This window comes from Ruditapes philippinarum, unplaced genomic scaffold, assembly GCF_026571515.1.
Source record: "Ruditapes philippinarum isolate M1 unplaced genomic scaffold, ASM2657151v2 ctg15071_1_1_1_1, whole genome shotgun sequence".
Taxonomy (NCBI): Eukaryota; Metazoa; Mollusca; class Bivalvia; order Venerida; family Veneridae; genus Ruditapes; species Ruditapes philippinarum.
Genome location: NW_026854930.1, coordinates 24,626 through 32,643, shown reverse-complemented (window position 1 = coordinate 32,643; position 8,018 = coordinate 24,626).

The window sequence follows — 8,018 nt, the reverse complement described above, 5'->3', positions numbered from 1 at the left end:
CAAGTAAATAACTGCTTTGTTATCATGAATGCATAAAATTGTCCCAAAAAAAACCCTTAAGTAGTTATTGAGATAACAGCTTACAAGCAAAACTTTACCATGAATTTCTAAGTAGAAAAAAGGGGAGAAAAATTAGCCTAAATGCAAGATATAATTATGGATCTTTGTCATTGACCTACAATTATGACCCTAAATGCATATGAGAAGTTTTAAATAAATATCTTTAATAGTTATTGAGATATGTAAAACTTGCATGTAAACATTAACCAAGAGACTAAGTAGAAAGGGGATATGAATCAGCCTTAATGCAAGATGGAGTTATGGAACTTGGTCAGTGACATACAATTATGACCCTCCAATTATGACCCTAAGTGCATGTGTAAAGTTTCAAGTAAATATCTTTGAAGACCTTTAACCTTTAACCAAAATTTCTAAGTTTCAAAGGGGCAAATAATTCTGCAAACATTGCAGGCAGAGTTATGCAATTTTGCAAACTGATGTACATTGTTACTATAAAAAAGTATTTTAAATTTCAATTGAATATCTCGAGCAATAATTGAGATATTTGACTTTACAAAAAAACTTTAACCAAAAAAATTCTAAGTTCCAAAGGGGCATAATTCTGTCAATATTGTAGGCAGAGTTATCCAACTTGTCAATCTGATGTACCTTGTTACTATAAATAAGTAATGTAAGTTTCAATTTAATATCTCAAGCAATAATTGAGATATTTGACTTTACAAAAAACTTTAACCAAAATTTCTAAGTAAAAAAGGGGCATAATTCTGTCAATATTGTAGGCAGAGTTATCCAACTTGTCAATCTGATGTACCTTGTTACTATAAATAAGTAATGTAAGTTTCAATTTAATATCTCAAGCAATAATTGAGATATTTGACTTTACAAAAAACTTTAACCAAAATTTCTAAGAAAAAAAGGGGCATAATTCTGTCAATATTGTAGGCAGAGTTATCCAACTTGTTAATCTGATGTACCTTGTTACTATAAATAAGTATTGTAAGTTTCAATTGAATATCTCAAGCAATAATTGAGATATTTGACTTTACAAAAAACTTTAACCAAAATTTCTAAGTTAAAAAGGGGCATAATTCAGTCAATATTGTAGGCAGAGTTATCCAACTTGTCAATCTGATGTTCCTTGTTACTATAAATAAGTATTGTAAGTTTCAATTGAATATCTGAAGTAATAATTGAGATATTTGACTTTACAAAAAACTTTTACCAACGCAGACGCCGACGCGGAGGCTGACGCCGACGCCGGGGCGACTACAATAGCTCTCATATTCTTCGAATAGTCGAGCTAAAAATGACTATAAGAGTAAGAACAATAGGCAAAAACAAGCAGAATGGTTAAATGATTAATGTCGCGTATCAAGGAAAGAATTGATTTAAGCCCGAAACAATATGATGCGCAATCAATCCGGAACTAAGTTGAGGCAAAATATAATAAAACAAAACGTACTCACAAAAGGCTATACGCTATAAGATAGCAAGCATGGCTAAATCAATACCAAAACAATTTCGGAAAGTGATTAAAAACAATATAACAAAATACTCAAGCATCAAACAATCAAACAATCTTACTGCAAGCGACATTCTGTTTATCACTTAGTCTATTGCATGGTCATTTTTCTACTCTTTTTGGTTCACCGAACAGAGAACAAAACTTTGATAAAGCCCAATGAACATGATGATTTTCTCTTTAATGATATCACAGACATAGAGATAAGAAATGTTTTTTATCAAAAATCAATGGAAAAGCCCCTGCAATGATATGTTAATTGCAGAAATGTTTAACTATTCATATGAAAAAAATATCCCTTTATTTACTATAACTATTCAAGAGAATGTTTTAAATGCGGAATATACAAGGTGTTGGGGTGAAAGTATAATATCACAAATATTTAAAGGGGCAGATTTAAATGATTAAACCAGTAAGGCATGACTGATGTGGCTAAACTAAAGTACTGGCGTAATAAACTTGACACAAATAAGACATCGTATACACGATCATTTTACACAGTCGTGGTATACACGCATCATTAACATACCAAGACTGTGCACATACTCTGAATTTAAACATGATTTCGTGGCTGAAAAATAACTAAAATTAATGAAATTTCAGAAGCTAAATTGTAGACTTAGAACCTCATCGATACTTTAACACATCTACACGAGATAGAATTTGTAATATCAGAATGGTCGGAAATGAATATCATTTTCTTTTGGTTTGTCCCAAATACTTAAAACATTTTTCTGCAGATAACCTCCATTTAAAGAAAATTTAAAATTTATTATAAACAATGTCACCGAACTAATTAATTGGTTTAGGCAAATATGTTAATTTTGCATCTTGCAATAGACACAGAAATTAAATTCATCTTTATACTTTCCGTGCTAACCTTTTAGAACCTTTTTTGTATTTGAACGTGTACCACTATTTACATTATTTTATGTATACTATATGACTATAATATTGTTATAACAATTATGCAGATAAAAGACAAAAACGAGCACAGAACTGTAACTTCACCTCAAGTAAAGACACTGTGTTAATTTTCAAAACTATCAAAACATAGCAAGCTAGGAATTTTTGGTTAACTTAAAACTTCATCTCTTCCCGTTCTTACTTGACATAGGGCAATTAAAATTCATCAAATATTTGCTGTTGTTTTTTTAATATTTATATTTTGGTCATTGACTTAAACTATAAAAGTCACTATTTTTAAATATAAAATAACAATGTAGCTCCAATTGACAAGGACAAAATGACATTATGTCCCATGACTATTTGTGAATATATTGTGAGGACTTTTCAGCTTTAGTGTTGGAAGACCTCGTTTTCCTTTTCGAGTATTATTGCACACAACCTCGAGCAGGCACCTATTTCATTAGAGCGGCCTGTATGGTTTTCTCATAAGATAAAATTCAAAATATCCTGGGGAATTTAAAACAACATCTGTGATAAGCAGGTTGTTAGAAATCAGTGAACTACCATTTCAAAACATTAACAATTCACAAAATGTTTGCTTAAATTGTCTCAAACTATGGATAAATAGCCATGGGTCAGTCTGTAAAGGAGTTATGTACATTATTTCGGAATTTTATAGAGTTAACAAAGTCGGATGCAAATCATAACGGGAATAATGATTATCAATGTTTTTCATCAGTTTGAGTTTTGAAAATGTAGATATTTTTTGGGAGGAAAGCAGCTGTAACGAAATCTTAATTTAACTACATTTCCAGTCAGTATATTATACCATGTTCACGGGAAGTGGAGAATAAAAATTTAAACTTAATGTGGTACAAATTTGATCAATCTCCTTGCTGCAGTTATTTCATGAGAAAAAGGTTCGTGGGAAAATATTACAACTTATGTAAAGCCTGTGATAACCGTATATTACTTTACCGTAGTTACCAGAAATATTCAAATGCATGTGTTCATTCACTAAAAATTCAAATACTCTGATTGTACTATTTATTGCTCAAGAAGTGACCAAAGATATTTCTCAAATGATTGGTGTAATATAAAATATAACTTTTACGACCAAGCAACGTATTTCTTTAAAAATGTTTATTGGTGGAGGATTACCTGGCAACGGCCTTTGCGCAAAATTCCATTAGATATAATTATGTACACACTTTAATTTGTATTTTATAAACCCTCCTAAAAAGACTCAAACCATTTAAATGTGTTGAATGGATCTGCCAAGCCTTACGTAATAGTCACGTGATGTCACTTAATGGCAACTTCTAAGCATCAGATTCATTAAAATAGGAATGATTTGATATCTTTATTTGTAATCATGCATGGCCAAGTGTCAAGTAAATTACTATTTTTTCTATTATAACATGACATAATGATACAGGTACAGGTTAGTTATGGCTTCAGGGAATAAAGATTTTGATAAAATGTTCTCACAACATAATTTCTTACTTGTTACGGAAAATTTGTATTTCTCACCCTCAGTTGATTGATGTAAATACCCGATAATTACCAAATAATCGATTGTTTTTGTTTGCAATATTAACCAAACGATAAAAAAACAATTAGCAAAAGAATACAAATGGTTAGCACTTTATAGACAAGTAATACATGAATAAATACATGTACCATGTGCATAATATATTGTTCAATAAAATGTCCCGCATTAAATAAGCATTAAATAACCGCTGTAGTAAAATACACAGGTAACCAGTGAAAAGTATGGCTTTTTCACGGGAAATTTCCCAATCCAAATAAGTCAGCAAGTGGTTGCTACTTCGCTTTTAGCGAACTTCGGATATAACGAACGATATTTTAATGTCCCAGTGAGTAATAACCGGAGTCGACTGTAATTGACATTGTAAAACTTTGTGTCACTTTGTCAGTCATTTTAAGTAATTAACTTTAGGAATAACAAAATCAGGATTCAAGTAAAGTAAAATCGTGCAAATTTATGCACAAATGATCGTTTTAATTGAATCCTACTAAAATAAAGGGTAATGTTAATATTAACTGGTTTTTTTTGGGCAGACAGACATGCATAAATCAAATAAAAATAAAATCTTTAAAAACATTAGAGTCTATTTTCAAAAAAAAACTTAATTGTGTATAACAAATTGTAATCCTTATTAAAGGTTAAGTTACTTTCTTGTAGTCTCATATACTTAAAATTAATGTAGCTCTCGACAGAGATATTTTCTTCATAAATGGGTAATTTTAATTCATTAATGGCTAAATTTAAACAATGGCTGAAATTTTCCTTAAAAATTTGATGATCATCATTTTATTATTACAATATACATTCATGCTTAATGGCATAACAATAAAACATATAAGTTTGCCTAAGAATGAAGTTTGTCATTTTTGAAATTGCTTCTTTTTTTAAATTTCAAAGGGACATAAGTCAGAAATGCAATTTCAAATTGTTAAGTTGCTTACTGAGGTCAATGAGACTAAAATCATAAAATTTGAAATGCATTTATAGATCAAGTGAAACATTTAAAATGGAAAAATCTACAAATGATAATAAAGAAATTACATGCTTAGAATAAAATTGAAAATAAATTATGTTGTTTGCAATTCTTAGCCCGATAGTGAAAAGCAAAAAGTGAAAAGCGTTGAAAAAAGTCCCTTTAATAGTATTTGCAAAGCATCACCTTGTGGATTTTTATAAAAACCACGTGGTGTTTTCCTCTCTATCTAAAATACAGGAAAAAATGCACAAACCAATTATGGCTTCAGACATAGCCGGACATCGCCATTTCAATATCCCCTTCATCGGCAGGCTATGAAATATTGTCAATTTGTAGAATATCGGGATTCAAAAGTACCATTTACAGGCGTAAATAATTAAACAGAATTAGAATTTTATTGTATTAATTTTTTAGCTATAAAGGTAAAGGACAATATAAAATGTGGGTACTTAACGGAGGCATGTTTTAAGTGAGCTTGACTTTGAGAATAAAAAGTAGGTTGTGATACAGGCAATACGACTGCGGATACCTTTGGGGAAAGTCTAAATGACAAGTACAAATGGGCAGACGTTTGAACAAACATTTGCTTACTTAAATTGGAATTGCAATTTAAAAAAAAACACATACTTTGTATGGGCACATGACATAGAGGATATTGGTTTGTTTGTGTGTAAGATGAAATTTTATTTCATCGAATGAGCTTTCAAAACAGTATTCTCACTGTTTTTTAAAGTTCACGAGATAAAATAACATCTTACACAACAAACAAATTTTCTTATTATTTTATGCTTACAAACAAGTTAAAACGAAATTTCCTTGATATTACCTTTAATATTAAAATCTGTTTCCCAACTGGTAGCCTCTATTATGTACATGTATTTGTCGAATTTCTCATAATATACAAGAAGTCTTGGCCTGAAAAATAAGTTTGATAATTAACGTTAAATGGCGGTGATATTATTCTTTTTATTATAAAAACATGAATGATCGCTTGTTTTAATATTAAAAACAAACAATTCTAGTAGGAGAAAAAGTCCAGCCATCCATCCATACTTATGTTACTTACTGCGAATTTATATTAGACTTGGCTCTGTTAAATGTAAACGGCCGCCATTTTTAAAAGCTGTGTATTTCACGGGAGATAAATTATTGTGTTTGCTTCAGAGGGATATCATTTGGATTTGTTAGTCATACACCTTTTTAAAAGAAAGAAAACTTATTTGAGGATTGTAAAAAACAATATATAAGTGTTGACATATGTGTAAACATTCAAAAGACGACTAGGAAATTGGAAACTTGGATTTGTTGAAAGGCTGCCTTATGAACGCCGGGTTGTTACCTTATTCTTCGGGCTGATGGCTGTCATTGCTTTTCAAGTTTTCATAAAGCATACGATAGTTATTGCTCATAGGACAATTATATATGCCCAAATGTCATCAAGAACAGTTTTGCATGTGGAAGGAATATATGTTTTATACTGTAAAAATAAACCAAAAAATAAGAGACGATACTTGGTGATTGGTAATTTTGATGAATAGAAGTAAGTTTTCTTCTTTTTATTACTTTTGACATTTAAGTGCTTCATCAATTTCAGCTTTGCTTTTCTCTAAACAGCCTGTAATTGTCAAAATTGTCAGCAAAACTAAAACTGAGGTATCACATGGGGAAAATCTTAAAAAGTAGTTTCGTCATTGAAAAGTGTGAAATTATATTTTGATAATTTTCACTGTGACATTATCAAATATAATTTTCACGGATAAATCAGTAATCCACTGAAAAGCATAAAATAAAATGAACTAAATTTCACATGAAAAAAAGAATAAGACATCGTAGCAGAAATTTCTTTTTTGAAACATCAGAAAATGGAAGCAGAGACTATGAGATTTCTAGAGATTATGTCTAATGTGAAAACTTGCTTAAAAGGCCAAAAAGATGCGATTGTCACTGTATACAGCTGGATGGACATTATATCACTTTAATTAACGCTCGAGCAAGTTGTTAAATAACAAGTAACTGTTACTAGTACAGTCCCCGGTGAACTTTTGTGTGCAAAAAAGGTCCATGGATAAATGATACATCAGATTAAAGCTAAATATTTAAAGATTGAACACATTTTGGGAAGACAAGTCAAATCATGGTACGTTTTGAAAAATCCAAGATGACCGCCAAGATGGCCGCCAATTTATTGAAAAATGGCTCATACGCATTTTATTTGATAAAATTAGTTAGTTTCTGTATCTATTTCAGTATAAGACCAGTTGGATCAATGTGAAAATGAGCACTTGTTTCAATTTATTATATATTATCTGTATTTCTAAGTTGAATTCGTCAGAAAATTGCATAAAAATATCGCTAAATTACGGTTGTTTACCTATAAGTCCAGGCAAAATGAATAACTTGAATATTTTAACCATCTATAACAACAACATGAACAACCTCTTTCCAGTAATACCCTTATCTATGTCTTCCGTCGAGTGAAGACGTTGATTCTTATTTATTAAAAGTGGGTGGGGTGAATGAACATTGTACCATAGTTTTCTAGTAAAGATTTTGTTATGATTATTGATACTTAAAATAGTAAACATGTATTGCTCTTTTGCATGTTCATGAATATATTAACACTTTTAAAGTGTATATTTGATATCTGCATTCTTGCGAATCATATTTGATATTTCCGTTAAAATGGCAACAAGATGCTGAGCTACGCAAAATGAATGATAAAGAACATAATTATAAGGCTTTAAGCATAACAAGTATGTACATGGATTCACCGACATGATCATGCATTTTACAAACTCAAAACAAATGAACTGGGTATACGTGTGCGTATTATATCATCAGCTTACATAGTCTAGTATGGTAATTAAGAACTGTGTTTAAATAACACACATCTGGTTAGTGTAAAAGGGTTTAAAGACATTTTTCCTAATTGTAAGGTACAGACACCATGCAAACATAACTTTACATCACGTGATCAATATGTGTTTGAAATTGACTCAGATTATTGTTGTATAGATACGCACCTGGTATACAAGGAA